General features: G+C 32.2%; 1 long non-coding RNA gene across 1 annotated transcript; it reads left to right on the forward strand.

Annotated features, from left to right (window-relative positions):
• Positions 1–2,984: 2,984 nt before the first annotated feature.
• LOC128550093 (uncharacterized) lies at positions 2,985–17,088 on the forward strand. The gene is made up of 3 exons (XR_008368055.1): positions 2,985–3,208; positions 8,312–8,347; positions 16,375–17,088. It is a non-coding gene; the product is annotated as an uncharacterized LOC128550093 (long non-coding RNA).
• Positions 17,089–19,056: the final 1,968 nt, after the last annotated feature.

Here is a 19,056-nt window from a genome sequence, read left to right on the forward strand (position 1 = left end):
GTGATCATTATTCAACGAAGGAAGGTTACCATTAGAGAAGCTCGGCCTGGTAAATATTAAAAAGTCAATCCTACCGACAAGAAAATAGTTTTTCAAGTCATATTGCACTGCTGGTCCCTAAATATTTACATAACACATGTAATAAAATGTCAGCAGAGACTTTTCAAAAAGATGTATTTTAAAACATTATATATCATCCCATATTTTGAAGTGTACGGAGTATTAAAGTATAAATCGATTGTTATTAATAGGTTTACAGGCACTAAATGACCAAATTTAAAGCATTTTCCTTATTTTCATCGCAATGTCTTGGCGAAATACAAACTATTTACGAGCTCAGGTTCTGAAAGTCCACACCACTGCAACAGTAATATAATCTTTCTGTGTAAATATTACTGATATTTTAGAGTCACAATAAAATGCGGATTCGTCAGGATTGTATTTAATATCGTGTCGGCAGTTTCTGCGGGTTACACTTAATATATAGAGAAAACCTGCTTCGCCACTTGGTTGCACAATGTTTTTTTTAACAAAACGGAATAATCTAACGAATTTGGTGGAGAGTCAGCCAAGAAACATTGCTGTTGAAGGTTTGCAGCTTCTGAAAAACTAAATCACAGAAGCATTTGAATCTCAAAATTTCCACTGTAGTTATGCACGAAAAAAACTGTCCCTTAGCGGCCATGCTTTTAACAAAGAAACAGGACTTGGAGGAATTTGGTGGAGAGTCAGCCAAGAAACGTTGCTGTTTGGTTGCCACGGATGACTAAGGTTTGAAAAAATATAACGGCGGCAAGTCCAAGGAACATTCATGTGTAGTCGTTTGAAATAAGAGGAGTTGTTCATTAAGAATATTATGGACAACAGACCGTCCAATGATTCTGAATCTGACCGGCCGAACTTCGTGCTCAGGTGAGCTAAAGGGGGGTCCTAGTGTATATTGCAACCCGTTGAAGATTGCCAAACTTTATTAAGAAATACAGAAGACATCAAACTCCGTAGTTTGTATGGACAACTGAGAGGTAACTATTGATTGTGTAGAAGATTTAGTTGTCTCCCTTTGTATAAAATATTATAGCAAACAGATTGAGCACGAGATACTTCCCTTCGTGTAAATGTTGTTTTCAATGTTGTACGTTATGTTGGTGTAAGTTGTTTCAAATTAAAATGGCAAAATCGCATTTCAGACTGTTCCAATTATAAAGGTTATTAGTTTTATTACTTTCTTCTCTTTGTTCGCGTGAAAAGATTAACAACAAGGGACGTAATTATCGTTCAAATAATTCACAATGTTGCTAGGTAGCGTGGCATATCACAAGTAAACGCAGGTCCAGACTTTAAGTACAGAATTTAACGAGTCTTTGCATCTTAAACAAAATTACACGTCGACTTATCCAAAATCTATCCAGAATTATGCTACTCAGCCGGAAAGCAAATATATACCTTTCTAGGCAGGTGCTCGCTCATCAGAGGTAGCGTTAAACAGAGGTTAGAATTAATCTAAGCAACAAGTTAAAGTGACGAAACTATTAGAAAAAAAACGAGAACAGCGTCAATTTTACGTCTCGTCTCGTCAGATATACTAGTTTTTATCACAGCTGCCGAACAAGTTCGACTTCTTCAAATAGTTAGAATTTGGTCTTTCGCATAGGTACGCAAATGTCTTATTCGCTGTTATTTTCTCTAGAAGACATTTATTTTACTTAAACTTTTAACAAACTGAAATACCTGCCAGTTTAGAGTAAATTCTGTATTACTTGAATCAAGATATAGCGAATAGATTTAGCCTACTCTTAAATTTTGGTGAATACTGGCCAATAAACGCACATGCACATGCGTTCTCGGCGACCCCACACCACTAAATTATTAAAGTGTATCCTTAAAAGCAACAGCTGGAAACAACGCCGGGCTCATAATGTTGAAAATAGGGACTTTCGTGATGGGCAGACTCTTTTAAGATACTGGAAGAATTTATTTATAAACCATTTGATTCCAGTAATATTAGAAAAAAAAACGAAATTGTTTCCTACATTCAGTCGATATTTTTTCTTACGGTAAAATCACAAAGTGACTTTAGTCAATACAGTTTGAGAATAAAATAATTGCCCATTGCTTATACGCCGACCTCATCTCTTTATATAGGTTAGATATATTGAACAGAACAGAACAGACTGACATATCTTTTATTTCACCCAGGCATTTTTCAATACAACAGGGGGAATATAACACCATGTTGATATAACACAAACATTTGAATGGTTCCGGTACAGAGGAAAAAGTACATATGTAGCAGTAGAATTTCAACGTTGATTAAACTAAGCAGCCACTCAATATTACTGACGGTGAGCAGGGACTCAAAAAACTATTTACAGACATTCGCAGATGTGTTCATACGGCGGTGTACATGGAAGCTTCAATGATACACTAGTGTATATTGATAACTTCCGCATGATGAACCAGAAATAGAGGACTAAATACATAGTGTCTTCGAAGGACATACGGGATTCTAATCCACAACCTACTGATTGGAAGTAACCGGACGGGCTTTTCATGTCTATAGATATAATCCATAACATTGTAAATAATTATTTCTTTATTTATTCCACAGTTATTCTAAGAATATGATGAGGACGCCGATGATGATGATAAAAATAATGATGGCAATAATGATAATGATGATGATGATGCCGATGTTGATAAAAATAATATGATGATGCCGATGATGGCTCTTATTTATAACCGTTAAAAAATATAAAGAAAAAATACAGAAAGCTGTGTTATTTATCATTGTCATAGTCAGCAAAATACACACAACATTTTTTCGCTAAAAAAATGCAACTTTTGCGAAGAAAAACATTATCTTATTCGTAACATTAAGTATGAGATTTTGAGATGACATTCCCATTTTTCTAAATGAAACATGTGTCATACATTTACCTGTTGAAGACCAGAAACATTGTCATTTTTCGCGAAAACGTCGGGGATTAACTGAAAAATATTTCGTGCTTCAGCTATAATCGGGGGTTACACTTGAAAATCACGGACATTTAATGTTACAATATGGCGGATTAAGCTTAAAATTTTCAAAATTTAACGTAAAAACATGCAGTTTACCGATTACTGATTTTCAAGATGTATTTTTTAAAACTCCAATTGACATGTCTGGCAATGATTGTGCCTAGGAGCTTATCTTTACATCTAAATCTCAGTAAGTATATTTTACACTTTCTCGTTTAAGATAAATTTTCGCACAAAAAAAAATAAGAATATGCACAAATATAACCCGAATAAAGACGTACAGGCTTCATGTTTTAAGTAATGTTAAAGTATTATTTCCTTAAAGTTCGGCAACGGTCTTTCATAACCTATATTCGTGCAAGTATGCGGGCTGTTTCTTTTTCTTTACAGTGTGAAGATGTCGGGACTATGTACGGCTATTATATATATACATATACTTTTGCCGCCCGCATTTAGTTGTCACTCAAAAGTTTTTATTATTAGATTTTATTCATTACAAAGACATTGTTTGTACGTTGAAAACCTGTATGACAATATACCTAATAAGTCAGACATTATGCTATTTCGTGGTGATGTAGCGATCATATATAAACTTGAATATTGCTCGCGGGAACACGACATGTACACGAACGTATACAGTTTGTACCGTACATATGGCTTGAATCTCGCCTTGATCGCAAAGTAAGACACAGTTTTCACTTTGTGGTGATTTGTGGTATAAACACAGAAAAAAAGATGATAAAACAAAGTTTGTTAAAAAAATCTGACACGTTTGGCAGGCATACATGTAAAACTTTGCTTTAATGGGCCTAAAATTCACATATTTTGTAACATCTGAAAGACACGCGGGTTTTGCTTTTAATATCTTTATGAATAGCTAAATGAAGAATTTTAACTTCATTTAAAAAAAAAAGAAATATATACAATTTGAGGACTGAGCGCGAAAGTATTGCAACTGTACATAAATAAAGAACAAGACACGATAGTTTCGCGCCCAACCCTCGAAATCTGCCTTTACAGTAATATTCAGCAATCAGTGTGCAACCATTATGCTGGGGAATGCATCCCCTTTAAATAATTTGATTTTATTTTACCTGCGCAATAAGGACAAATATTTGACACAATTTTATTAAAATAAAAATTACAAAAGCTTCGTTATAATAAGTATCAGCAAATTTGACCATCATACCATTGCATGTTTCATATCTGAAATTCAAAGAATTTCTTCTGCTCTTTTGTTTCCTGTATAGTCCTAATTATTGTTTTAGCGGAGACGCTTGTTTCTTGTCTGGCGATGGAAATTCACCTAAAACTTGCATTTATATATGTACTTTCCTGTCAAAAATATATAATATAACATTATAAAGATTTTGTACTTGTCTCGACCTACGACAAAGAAGAAAGTCTAAATCTTGTCGGAAATTTTTAGAAAATTAAAGATTTCATTTTACAGGACGTTTTTCTATTTATTACGAAAGAAAGATATTTATTTCCATTCAGCTTGAACTTGTTTTGGATATCTTTAAAAGATGATAATGATGATGGTTCAGTAGTTAAACCACGTCACTACAATACTATACTATACTATTTTCATTTACAGGCTTTTTTTCGCATGGGCTTGAAAAGGCACGGTTATGCTTACTCAACAACTAAAAACGTGTATTAAACAATAATATGAAAAAAAAACCCAACATACATTCCCATGGATAAATGTCCAAATATCTGAAAAATTTTGCCTAAAAATATATCATTTAGCTGAATAAATTAAGATGCCTCTTCGATTACCTTGAAAGCCTGAATTAAAATTACACGCTTTGAGCAAAACACATTAAGCGCCTTGCATATATAAAACGTTTTTGACATTTGCATTTTTATTTACTTTAGTTTTATGAATTGTTTTCGTCCCTGTGGTATTAGTTCATATTCTATCATCGCGTTCGTATTTTGACATTTTGAACAGCATCATTGCATGCAGAAATCATTTCAATGTTAGTTTTTTTGTGCTAATTCTGCGTATTTTTACGGACTATTTTGGACAGCTATAATGGGTGCGCGGATGTAAGTATTTATTATAATCATAATGTTTTATAATTTCAGTAAATGGGCTTTTAGGAAATCATAGCGCATGCGTCTAGGTATACAGATAAGTTTAGGGATCAGTCTCCGAACACAAACTTTTTCATTGGTCAATTTCAAAATTGTGCCAAAAAACAACAAGTCAGGTACTAGCGCTTTCAGACTGGTTGAAGTTCCAACATGTGGTAGAGCGGAATTTTTTTAGAGACAATTAAAAGTTTTTAATTTTTGCCGTCACAAGAAAAGCCGACCATAATTTGAAATTCAAAATAATAGTAATTTTTCCATTAAGCGTGCCTCTTGGTACCGTGACCGTTTGGAGACCAAGTATGCAATGGTTTTAATCTAACCCCTGACGATCTTGAAAATGACACTGGACTAATATCAGGCGTTTCACTAAAGTCACATTATTTCATTTCCCGATTTTAAGGGGTAAAAAGTCTAAATGTGCTTTCTTGATATTCGTGTATATTACATTAGTGTTAAATAGATATTGTTGCAAGCATATGAATCAACAGGAATAGATATCAGTCTTTTTTAAATGTAGCGCTAAAACCGTGTTCATTGATTCCGAATACATAGCCATATAAGCCCCAGGGGTGCGATATCGCATTAATATAACGCATGACAACTTATACACCACGTGGCGCCCCCGGGAATACTCCGGTATCCGGCATGATAAATTGATACTACAGATGAAATTGCATCACGTTTCAATAGAACAAATAAAATTTCCTGTTTATACTGGAAAAATCGAAAATAGCATCAGCATGGCGTTGTATCACCCTCAACAGAACTGTAACAACCGTATTGATATCAAATGAGCCGTGCCATGGGAAAACCAACATAGTGGGTTTGCGACCAGCATGGATCCAGACCAGCCTGCGCATCCGCGCAGTCTGGTCAGGCTCCATGCTGTTCGCTTTTAAAGCCTATTGGAATTGGAGAAACTGTTAGCGAACAGCATGGATCCTGACCAGACTGCGCGGATGCGCAGGCTGGTCTGGATCCATGCTGGTCGCACACCCACTATGTTGGTTTTCCCATGGCACGGCTCAAATATTGAAACTTTTTTTTCAGATATTATATCACATATTATATCACATATACTGAAACTGGCCTTTGAAGTTGAAAAGTATATTTTATGTAAACATCTTTTGTGCTACTGTATAAATTGAAAAGTCTTAGCCATCTTATTTACTAGTATTTTCATTGTATGAATTAAAAAAGAAACTGGATGTGTGTTCATAGAACACTGATGTCCCCACTTCCTGTCACTGTACATGGTTTCATGACCCTAGGTCAGTTATGTTTTATGATACATGATATACATTTTTTATGCCTTTCTATGTATATTTTTGACTAAATCAAGGGATATTACTCTGCTCTTGCTAAGTGAAATCTCTAACAAAACCCAGGTTGCACAACTTCACTTGCTGAATAAGAGTCCTGTAACGTTTCATAATTCTATGTCAAATACGTTTTGAGATACTGCATATGCAACACAAACTTTTAGGGCCTTTTTATACATATCTTTAACTAAGTCAAGGGCCATACACGAAATCCAAATCAAAGCAACAGGTGCACTACTTCGCATGCTGAATAACATTCCTTTGAGGTTTAATGACTCTAGGTAAAATACTTTTTGAGCTATGTACGACACAAATTCGGAAGAACGGACGGAATGACGGACAAGGGCACCTATAAGTGCACCCCCCACCCTAAAAAAAAATGGGGTGGGGGCTGCACACAAATGATTCGGATAATTTGTATGGTATGACTTACCATTTGAAAATCTCTGATTTAGGGCATGGTTCATTATAAGGGTAAGTTATAATATAGGTACTGATATTATAAGCAAAGGACTGTGAGGCATACTGGTTAATAATACATAAAGTGATCTGAAAGCAAAACAAAACTAAAAATATTGAAAAAGTCGACATCGAGCACTCCTTTTATATGCCAAATGTATTTATAACATTATCAACCACATTTACACACATACGTAATAATTTAATTTCATAGCCCCTTATTGAACATATACCTTGAGGTTGCAAGCCACGTCAAACCATACGAAGGTATGTTCTCTCCTTAAAGCTTCAAGCACATCAAAATCCGATTTACTTCTTTAAGATGCTAACAGTGGACGTAGTGTTTTACTGAGTTAAGACATATTTTGGTTCATATATCGTTAATTGTTTTCTCCCAAAAATAGTGTTGTTCATGCAGGCTGATAAAAACTATGACAAAGGCTTTGTCTTAAATTTCCAATTTATATTCAAGTCACTGGAAGTTAACTTGACATATCAGCACACATCCCCTCCACAACCTCCCCCAACTAGAGTAAATATTTTACAAAAAATACATTATATTTGAAAGCATTTTTTTTTATCCTATCATAAATCAGGGTTGCAAAGATTTATGCAGCTTATTTCAATGTTATGGGAATAGTATTTGAATATGTGAGGTGTCTTCGTTATATAAATCGTACACAAAAACATTTTATTTAAGTAGGTGCTGCAATAGTCGCAGTTGGGTACCAGATATTAAACTGAACGGGTTTCTTAAATTATGAGTTACATATAATTTGGGTATAACATATTTCGACCGGTCATGCAAAATTATATTCCGTGCTTGATGGTAATTTAAAAAAGAAGCTAATCAGAAGATATAAAAACAACAATTTAATGTTTAAAATACAATGTATTTTAGCCGTGAAGTGTTCATATCAATCACTTTCTAAAACGCCAAATGACCAAAGGGGGCTCATTTTGAACATATGACAGTTTCATTTCTCAATATTGACAGTAGGGGCCAATTTTACTGTTTGTTTATTTGGTGAGAACAATGCATAGACAGTAAGTTTTTAAATAAGCTGTAAATTAGCGCGATCTTTGTAAGATAATGACAGTATGAGAAATTAAGATGTCATCGTATTTATCATAATCGGCCGCAAGACGGCGCCACCTGCGAGCACGAGCCCGAACAGTAAAATTGTCGATTTTATGAAAAGATTGTAGATTTTCAAATGATAAAAAAGGTCTATAATAATATACATGTATTTAATGACAGATTTTATGAAATAAATAATCACCATTAATGATTAGAATCTAAGATTATCTTTAAAGATTAAAATGTCACCTTTCCCTGCGTATTATTTAAAGTCCCGAATTTTTCTTGTCCATCATCAAATTTGTGAATATTTCTTACTTTACAGACGTGAACGTTTACAGTGGAACTGTTCTGATACCTGGTATTGTGCATGCTTTTTTTCTTTTATCTATCACACATTTGGGTAAAATTGTGCATGATGTAGTAATTGTAGATTTCTTTTGCGAAACGTAATTGTTAAAAAATCCAGTTTTCTTCGGAATGTAATTTTAAAATGAAACTGCATTGACTGTCATATCTTATAAATCATTTTTTGTTCTAAAATATCCGGTGGTTCAATACTTATTTTCTTATTCGATATTATTTTAAAAAAAACTTTTATTTAAAAAAAAGTAACAGTCGTCTTTTATCAACAAGCGCAACATACAAGTCTTAAAATATCAATATATCAATGCTACAACTTGTTATTTACAAGAGAATTTATTAACTTCGTGGTATGGAATAAAATGTAATACAACTATGGTTACAAACAGTTTTTTGTTGTTGTTATTGTTGTTGTTATTGTTATTTTCCTTTACCAACATTTGAGAATCGAAAATGACACATTTTTTTCTATTTTGTCATGTAGTTTTTCAAGTTCTAATTTGGGAAAATTGTAAGTCTATGTTTAACAATCATTTAAATAAAGATCAAACTCTGTGAAAACTTTATTTCAGTTTAGGATATTGAGAATATTAGCATCTTTCACTATTTCTCCAAATATAGCACTATGGTTGATACTATTTATAGAATAACATTTCTCATATTGGGCGTAGTAAAACAAATATCTGAATTTGCAAAAATGAATATGTTTAAATGTCAACATAGTAAATTTTATGCTTGTAATTATCATATGTTAATATCTATTTTAAACGAATTGTTTCTCTATGTTTGGCAGTTGGCAGCCATTTCATTAATTAAAATATAAATTGTCTTTTCGTTTCAAAAACACGGACATGTTCAAATGGCTTTGATCCGTGTTCGTTTCTCTGCATTTCTTCCCTCGCAAATACATTGGGCTTGAAATAATTAGTTTTATGAAGGAAACTTTTCTTACAATTTCATTTTAGTAATAATTTGAATATTTCTTTCTTCACATGTTATAGTTTCCATAATGTCAATGAATAGCATAACAGATTTGAATAAAAATGAGAGAGGAGACAAAAATAAATAAATTCGAACAAGTGACTAGAATATGGGACCGGTCAAGTCCATACGCAGGGTCGCATGTTTATATTGTATCTGCATTCTGTTGCCTTATACGAAATATAAGAGCAAGTAATGTAATTTAAATTGCACACGGTATTTGTATCTTAGATCTTATTTCAAAATTCTGATTGCAGATTTAGTTTTAGTTAGCTTTCAAAGATGTACTTTCTGTTTGCATGATTTTTATGTCAGAGCTTAGGTAGATTTTGTGCAGTTTTCACTCCGAAGGTATTTAGGAATAAGTAGTTATATAGTTACTTGAACCATATAATTATAATATATTGAAAAACGTAATCTCGATTTCTGATCGCATGGAAATTCATGATATAATCTAAGTTTGCATCTTTTATTCGCATGGTATGTACAACTTTGCATGATGTTTATAGCGGCACATTGTTGATGTATATACACCTAAAAAATCTTTTACCGCAACACATGACAGTCTGGTGAAATATTTGAAAAAGTTCTTAATGTGAATTTTAGAATATCTTAATATGATGTGAATGACATTTCAAAATTTCAGCTTATTTTGCGACCATAACCCATATATCTAAAACTTAGAAAAGTACACTTAAATACATTGAGTTATTAAACCAGCAATTTTCCATTTAAGGAACGGAAATCATTCCAAAAATTTTTCTGTTACGTACGTGAGCACTTTTGAAAACCTTCTTTTCAATACAGTGAAATTAAAGCAATTTCAAGTACACACATTCGTGTTTTTGTGACTTTTTAAAATTGGGTTGATAAAATTTTGAAATATGAATGAAATTTACATATACTGATTCTAACATACTGTTCTAAAATCAAACAATAAATTCAGAATTGAAGTATTTAGTCTCAAGAATATTGGGGAAATATAAAACGGTTGCGTTAGAAGATTTATTAAGAGTATTTATATCGAACTCAGTATCTTAAGCTGCACAAAATATATCGCAGTATATTTAAAATGTACCTTGTGTTGTAAAAAAGTAGCATTTTAGATTTGCACAATACTTGTATACTTATGCACCTTGATATTTATTCTAAAGTCAGTTTTTAAAATTGCACCATATATTCGCATTACTTTTTACAAAAGTAGTACCTTAAGTTGCACCGTATATTCGCATGATTCTGATTCTATCTCTGGACCTGCTCAGCCTTTTCTAACACAACTGTATCCTGTTCTCAATCTGCATAACTTTAATTCTTTACTTACATAAATTAATATTTTAACAAATGCATGATCAGTAATACAAGAATTTTCTCGTTTTACCAATTTGCTATTCAGAAATGTCTTCAGCCAAATATATATATATCTTTCTGCAAATCTGTAAATCTTTATACAGACTTTCATTTCTCTGAATTTCCTGAACGAGAAAAGACATACAGTGGATGCAGTTGAAGAAAAGACTTGACTGACCGCTCGGGAATTGGCCAGGTCCGAGAGATAGAATCATATACTCGGGACATTGTCAATTCCATGTGGTTTTTCATTATATCATCACAGACCATCAAGATTCCTGTTTCATTATTTTGTATTTTCTGTTACATTTCCATGTTTATTTACACTAGGATGTTCTACATAATTTCTTTAATTGATGACCAACCATTTAAATTACATCAAATTAGTAAAGGAAAACTCCATTGCAAGTAGAATATTTTGTAGTATTTTAATATTGTGACACCATACATCAAACATCAACAAGTTTTGTTTTCAGTACGAGTTGTATCTTAAATTTGCTTGACGACATTATATTCTATCATATAATAATAACATTTTTTATTGTTGTTCTGTTCATTTCTTTCAGGGCTTAAATTTCTAAAATATCTGTAAATGCCAAGTTGGACTTACTTTTGATGAATTCTTTCTCTCATATTTAAACGTTTTCATGTGTGAATGATACACCAACTTAATTGTCTGTAACTTCACTTGGATCCTCACTTAATATCGCGAATTTGTTTTTTTGTTTTTCGTTGCTAAAGTGTATGGTAATGAAGAGAAATTTGCATAACTAGTTTTAGTTTTTCTCCCATTATAATATTCACGTCGGATCTGAATGATAATACCAACGCTTTAACTATGACAGGAGGAATGCCCCAAGGCGATGTTGCAAATCCTAACTAGTTCATGATAAATGAAACGACTTTTAGCGTTATATATTTTGATGCATATACCTTACTGATTTTTTCCAAACGTTTTCAACATGGTATTTGAATGGGCAGAATGATGTAATTAACAATACGTTTATGAGAAATTACATACTGCTGACATAAAGTATATGTTCATAAAAGTACTACTATTTCAATTTCATCGGTTTTCCAATATTTTTCTGACATTTTGTGGTGTTACAGGCAATAGAAGAAAAAACACACTATAATATACATAGAAATGCTATTATTTAGATGAGTACGATATTTTTTCACTCGTTTGAAGAGAACACCTGTATATAGGGTGAAACTATTAATCATTATATATTATATACATATAATGGGCACAATCGAACTATCTTGACCGGAAAATAGTGATGTTTAGAAGGATGAACTGCATGGACCAGCTTTTTCAACGTATAGTTCATAGATACTGAGTGAGACAATGTTCAAAAGTAGGAAATCATTACACTGCTCGTGTAATCTGAGCAAGGAACCATTTTGTTGCTTTCAGCAGGAAACCAGTATGAAGATTTAGTTCTTTGAGCATGGAGCCGGTACACGCATTTGTCTTCAACTTGGAACCAGTGAGCAGTACCAAAGCAGTCGGATACATGGCAGATATAGTTTGTCTATGTGGAGAGTAAGTTGATGGGGTCCCAGGTTGTACTGGTTCCCGGGACTACGTCAACTACTTGCTCACATGACAAAGAGCGACTAGATACAACACAACAGCTCCTTACCTCATACCAGAAGTTATTACCGTCAGAAAATGAACGTTCGATTTTGTCTGGAAACCTTTTTTGAAGATCACATTTTCTCTAATTTTAGTAATAAATAACTGTTTTCTATCTAATGAATGCATTACATACTAATATTGGTGGTGGTTTAAAAACTTTCTCAGTTCCCAGTTGATTTTTCTGTATATTATTCCTTAATAAGCAGCTTTAGTCTAAAGTCATAGACATGCTCGCCTTTTTATTTTTGTGTCTAGCCTAGTCGGAAAAAGGCTAAATGCATACGTCGAAACAAATTAAATTTCAGTTTACCTTTCCACTAGCTTAAAAAAGATTTTAGAGCAGGCATCATAAAATTTACCATTCTTATGGCTTTATTACCATTGTTCGTAAAAGAGGCATTTAAGTGTGTCATATGGAACTTGCCTAATATTTACATACTATAAGCAATAGGTCGTAGTTTGGAAAAATAGCTACTAGATAACAAGTCTTAATTGTAGTTAATCAGATTTTGCTCAGGTAATATATTTTGTTAAAAAATGTAACGATCATTTACACTTATCTATGTTCACCGAGTGCTTAATGCAATAGATTTTTCTATTCTGGTTACCCACTAGTTATTTTAGCACATATATAAGATTAATAAAGATATTTAGCCCAAGAAATGATAAGTTTATAAGAACTATGGTATATATATCAAAGAATTGCTGTAACAACTATATAATTATTTAATCATTACAAGAACAAGTTTGTAAAGTTATCGTTACCTCCTTTTGCCTATTTTTGATAAATTGGAAATTAAATTATTTCGAAGCTCTATGTAGCTCTAAAACTTGCCTTTTTGTTCAGATTGTTCGAATATCCCAATGTCTATTAAATGCAAAGGTAGAAATAATAATTATATTGAGATGGAAAGAAAATCTGCATTTTAAATACTTTCGCATTAAATGGAAGTAATTACACAATTTAATATTTTTTTTATATTATTTTTAACAGGATTAAACTAAATTTAAATGGATCTTTTTGTTCTTTAAATAAATCTCTGATTAAATGTTGCTTAAATATGCTTGACCACCTTTAAATAATAGAAAACGTTACTTTTATAATGCAATTATTTTGAAAAAAATGGGCAAAGTGATCTTAACGGGTTTTCAATACATTTAATGCTTGAAAAGTCAATCTTAATGCCCATAGGCTTATGAAATACATCACTTTCATGCTTGGCACGTGACTGTTAAAAAACAATGATCTTAGGTTAAGATATTTTTCACATAATCGTTCATCAATGTCATGTAAATCATAAATACATTTTTGCCTACTCCAATGACAATGTTCACGTGGATAGAAAAAACATGTACCTAACTCACTGCAGGGAAAAGTCAATGTTCTAAAAGCTTTATACAGAAAATGTACATGTACAATGAAAGGACATTGCAGTCATAAATTACAGATAGTTGATATTGTAATCTGCTGAACACATAAATTGATCAAATTCTTTCGTCTCACTGTGCTTCTGTTTTTTTCTTTAAAATGTTTTTTAACATTAACAGCGGCCGAAAATATTGTCCATGAGCGATGGGCATAAGTAGGTAAACGATATCGTTTCTATTTCTATCATTACTAAGGAAAGGAACAGTTTACTCTAAGTAGAACAATCACCAAAATTGATCCAACTAGAATACTGAATAACAATAATATACAAATCCATTTCATTATTTTTGATGAAAGCTTAAAAAAATCATTAAATGCATGTGGAACACGTAAGGTGTAATTAATAATAAAATAATAATAAAATTTCATAGGAGTACTGAAAAACATGGGTACTTTTCTGAATGTCGAGGCGATAATCAAAATTATTGAAATATTCATGGCTTTTTATAAAATTTGGAAAAAAAAACCTGGTTGAAATGAGCCCATTGCCAAAGCTTGGGATCATAGATACATTTTTTTTTTACATATTACCTTTCACAATCAAGACTTAGTATTCGTATTTTGTTAATATCAGAACTGATTTTGCGTCTCAATTTTTAACATTTTCCATACTTGTATCTTTTATTAATTGACACTTACTTGTTCGATTAGTGTTGAGTTTTGTATATAATTATCATATAAGAGTTATAAGTCAAAAAATCGTTTAAAAATTATAGTAGTAATTATGTCTCAAGATTTCCTTTATTCTTTCCATGTGGCTCAAGACTGTTTGATCTTTTTTGCACCATATATACGTATTACAAGTACAAAAATACCAATGGTACCAATGACTACTTTAAATGCAAATGTCAACATTAGTTTTAATTTTTATTCACGGATGCGAAAACTTTCAGTAGAGAAATTATTGACATTTTCTGCAGCTTACTTTTTTGGAACACACACATCTGAATTATAAATCACTGAATACTCTTGCGCTGAAATTAAATGGTGCTGAAATTGCATGATGCAAAAAGGACTAAAATCATATTTCATATTTTAGACATTAAAAAGAAAACGTTCTACATATATTTGCAGATATCGAATATTATTTTGGACATTGTGCAAAGGTGAGAATATTGTACAGCATTATGTATGTTATGTACGCATGCGTAAAAAACAACCGCATGGCATACTAGTAATACTCTTTGGTCACCTTGGTCTTAGAACTTACCATATTTAATTGTCTCGGTATGTATCTGCACAATTCAACATTTCACTGGTCATCTCGGCCTGTGTTATATTGTCCCGCATTGGCTAAATTCGGCGCGTTGGAGTTATTGTCCTAAAATGTCGTCTTCACATAGGAATTTATTGTCTTTTGCCTACATAACTTGTCTGTCAAAACCCTTTATGTGTCAAGAAGTTTTGAAGGGTTTGGCAATCAACACTGATTTATTGCTTAATATATACATATTCAAATGTAGCTGTCTTTGACTTGTCATCGTGATCGGCGTTGTGCACCTCTTAAAACGCCTGTCAATGCCTTTTAGAGTCACTTTCATTGGGACTATTGGATTGTCGACATATATCTTGTAAGGTATTTGTACTTAGGTTTTTTGTGGTGTTAAAAACATTAAGGATTTATTATACACATTTATTTTACGAGATTTCGAAATTTAAAAAGTTCGTGAATAAAGATATATAGTAGGTACTTTTGGCATAGCGTAAGTTAGGCATTTCTTGTCCAATGCCATAACAGAGTTTGACTTTTTCTACTTGCTTTGTCAATAAATATACTTAGCTTTATTATTCTATAAGATTTTACTTGCTTACATTATTTCTATATTGTATTTATTAGCTGATAAATCAATTTTGGCTTTAATTTCTGTATATATAAGAATAATTCTAAATATTTCAGCTCGAGCTTTCGTTTATGAAGAAGCTTTTCAAGCGGTGTTCCCGCCTAATTTAAAACAATGTTCATTGAGAAACTTTTGCAAGCGTATTAAAACAATTTAAACCCTCACCTTAATGTACTTTCAGCATTTTAATTTATTCTTTTTTTACTTTTCCTCTTCTTTTTTTACACAAAGTAAACATGTTACCGCTATTTATGTATAAGATACAAGGTCTTAGTCTTTTTTTCTGATACATGGATTTTTTTGTCATTTCAAAACGCATTCATAAGTTATTCATAAGGTCATAACACATCTCTCAAGTATTTTAAAGGTAATGTTTTGTAAACGTTTAATGAATATATTCTTAATTGCTGTACAATAATGTGATTGTCTCTCGTAAAAGAAAGCCATACATCAGTCGTGTATGTCAAAGTTTTTGCATTATAATAGCTTGAGGGCCAACACAGGATACAGCCTGGAGCTATGCGAAGATGACAATGCTTGTGTTTTTTTATTATAACATCTAGTTAACGAGCGATGTAGCGCGCCGATCTGCGCCGTTGAGCAGAAAGCCTCTTCAAGGGAGGGGCGGAAATACTGCATTATTGTAGGCTGACATATGCTCTTTGAAGGAACACTCGAATTTTTATAATAATGCATTACATGATATTGTTTTAAGTTTGATTTTAAGAGTATCTGTGCATTTTGAAACATTTGCATGAAAGGCAAATTTTGTATACTTTCAGGGATACAAAGGCTGTGGAAATTCGGGATAGTTGTTTGAAGGTCAAAGAGAGGATATTTTTGCCACGTGGATTGTAACAGACAGTAAATGAGCGCCAAATGAAATTGCTTAGCTGGACAATTTTTGACAAGAGGAGATGTGCATTCATTTTAAATTGTTTGTGGCTGACACTGAACTTGTTTACTGATGGCTTTTTTACTACGTCAAAACATAAGTTATGAACTGTAGTTGATTTCTAGACAAACGTAAATGGATTCTGACAACTAATTAATATCACTGGATGGGTCAATGGAGGCTGAGCTATGGAATATGTCACTGGTTAGGATCGCGGGTCATGGGGAACACACTCTGTTTAATCGATGGTGGATTTCCCAAGATCCGTGATCGTTGCCAGCGAAAAAGCGACACATACATGGACAAATATATGGATATAAACGGACTCTTTTTTTTTTTTTTTTTTTTTTTTGCTTTCTTGCTAAATGTTATGAACATGTAAGTTATAAAGGTGTATTTGTTAAAACTGCTAAATCGTATATGAGACACAAAAGTACCTTGCGAAACTCCTGAACAAATCTTTAACGTTGAACGTTTAAAAGGAGTTACTTTTAGTACAGTTTAAAACTTTGTGTCACTATATATATAACTTACATATCTAAAAGGTAATGTATAATTGTAATATGTATGATTCATTTGAAAAGAGAGAATAAAAATAAAACAAAAAACATGTCTTTGTACTATGGTATTCTAATTTCCCCAAGTATAACTGGTGATCAATGTAATACTGATAAACTGTATGTCTACAAAATGGGTGTCTGAGGTACATAGGAAAAAATAAATGTTTAAAGATTGATTAAATCTATAACATGATTCTTTCTTTATGAAAGCAGACTCGGTCATTTCTAAGTAGCATTTTGAGATGCGCATTTTTGAATATGCTAAAATTTAAGGGAACGTTTCTAAATTTATTTCAATTTATAAATACAGAATGAAAGAATGAAAATCTCAAATTCTCAATAATTCGAGACATACAGTTTATCATATTATTTTATTCGACTCGGAAGGTTAGTACTGGAAATATGATTGTCATATGCTAAGTATACCTCCCACTAAACGAGTGTGTGGGGTCTGTATTGGAATCGCTTTGTCCTGTTCCTCCGTCCGTCCGTCCGTCCGTCCTCAATATCTTTCACTCCACAAAAAGAAATGTATTTTAAAGACACAATGAAAGTAGCTGTAAGAGTAGGTGTATCTGATAAGAACCATAACTCTAGTTTGAAGTTGTTTTCTTCCGTTTTGTACCTATATATTTAACTTTAATAGCATTTAACACAAAAACCTTCACAATGATAAATAGTTATGACCTTAAGTAAAAAGCAAACACCATTTCTATAATGAGTATTTTTTCCACATTTTTAACATTAATGACAATAACATATACTTAAATGATCAGATCTGAATGAAACTTAGTGCAACGATATTTTGCGAAAAGAAGAAAGCAAGTTCTAAGCACCATTACTCTGTCTTGAATAATGATTTCCCTTTTTTTGTACTGATTATTCACATTTCTGATAGTCTACGACTATCACTTTAATTTCCAAGAGTGAATGTAATATAACTTGATACATAAATTAATTGCAAAAATAGGAAGTGATTATCATGTACAAGTACCGTAACCCTACCTTGATTAATTTTCAATTATACCTCTCGCATGGTCATTTCATCTTTGTCCACACAGTAAGTGCTCAGCTACAGAAGGAAACTTTATACAAACTTTATACAATGATATATATGGCAACCAAAATGAATAAATGAATCACTTTTGTTTTGTCTCCTTTGACCTCCAGTGATGTCTAGCTACCGAACCTTCGTCATAAGCCATTTCAGCGCAAAAATGGAGGCAGTTCAAAGCAGCATACTTGTATCAATATTTCTCTCCCTTATGCTGCACTTATAAGCGTCATAGACCAGAAATACATGTATATATACCATGACATATCAAAATGACATATCCAGTAAAACCTCTGAATAAAGATCATTCTAGAGAAAGCAGAAACGTTGTCTAACGAGTATAAAATGGACGTTATTTCTTCTATAAGGAAAACTTCCCGTTTGAGAAACAAACTATGTTATTTTCATACTTTACGAACAAGAAACAATGCACTATAGTAACTTGCCCGGTGCAAAAATATACGGTATATATCATTTAATAAATAACACTATTGTGATCCAGAGAGATTTTCCCCTAAATTTCTACTGTTCGATGTTTTTATTCATTTATTTTTTTAATTTTCTAATAAAACTTTTATTCAACTTTTGAATTTCTAAATTTCAATGTTTCCCAAATATTGGAAATTTAACTTTCCAATTGGAAACTGACAAATATAATTTACATTAAATTGCTGTAAGTTTGTGGGAAATTCAATTTACTGAATTATTCTCATATTTTATGCAAAGCCAATCGAAACAAACCTAAAAAAAACCTTAGGGAAAATAGGGAAGTTCTCTACGAGAGATGTACATTTTAACTGTTACAGAATTTCATAAGTTGAATGATTTTTTTATGAGATTTACAGAAATTTTGAACGGTAGAAATTTATAACAATCTCTCAGGTTCACAATGGTGTATTTTATTTAATTGATACTCACTCCCATGTATGTTCTTATAGAGAAGAAAAAAAAAAAT

Source organism: Mercenaria mercenaria, chromosome 17, assembly GCF_021730395.1.
Source record: "Mercenaria mercenaria strain notata chromosome 17, MADL_Memer_1, whole genome shotgun sequence".
NCBI lineage: Eukaryota > Metazoa > Mollusca > Bivalvia > Venerida > Veneridae > Mercenaria > Mercenaria mercenaria.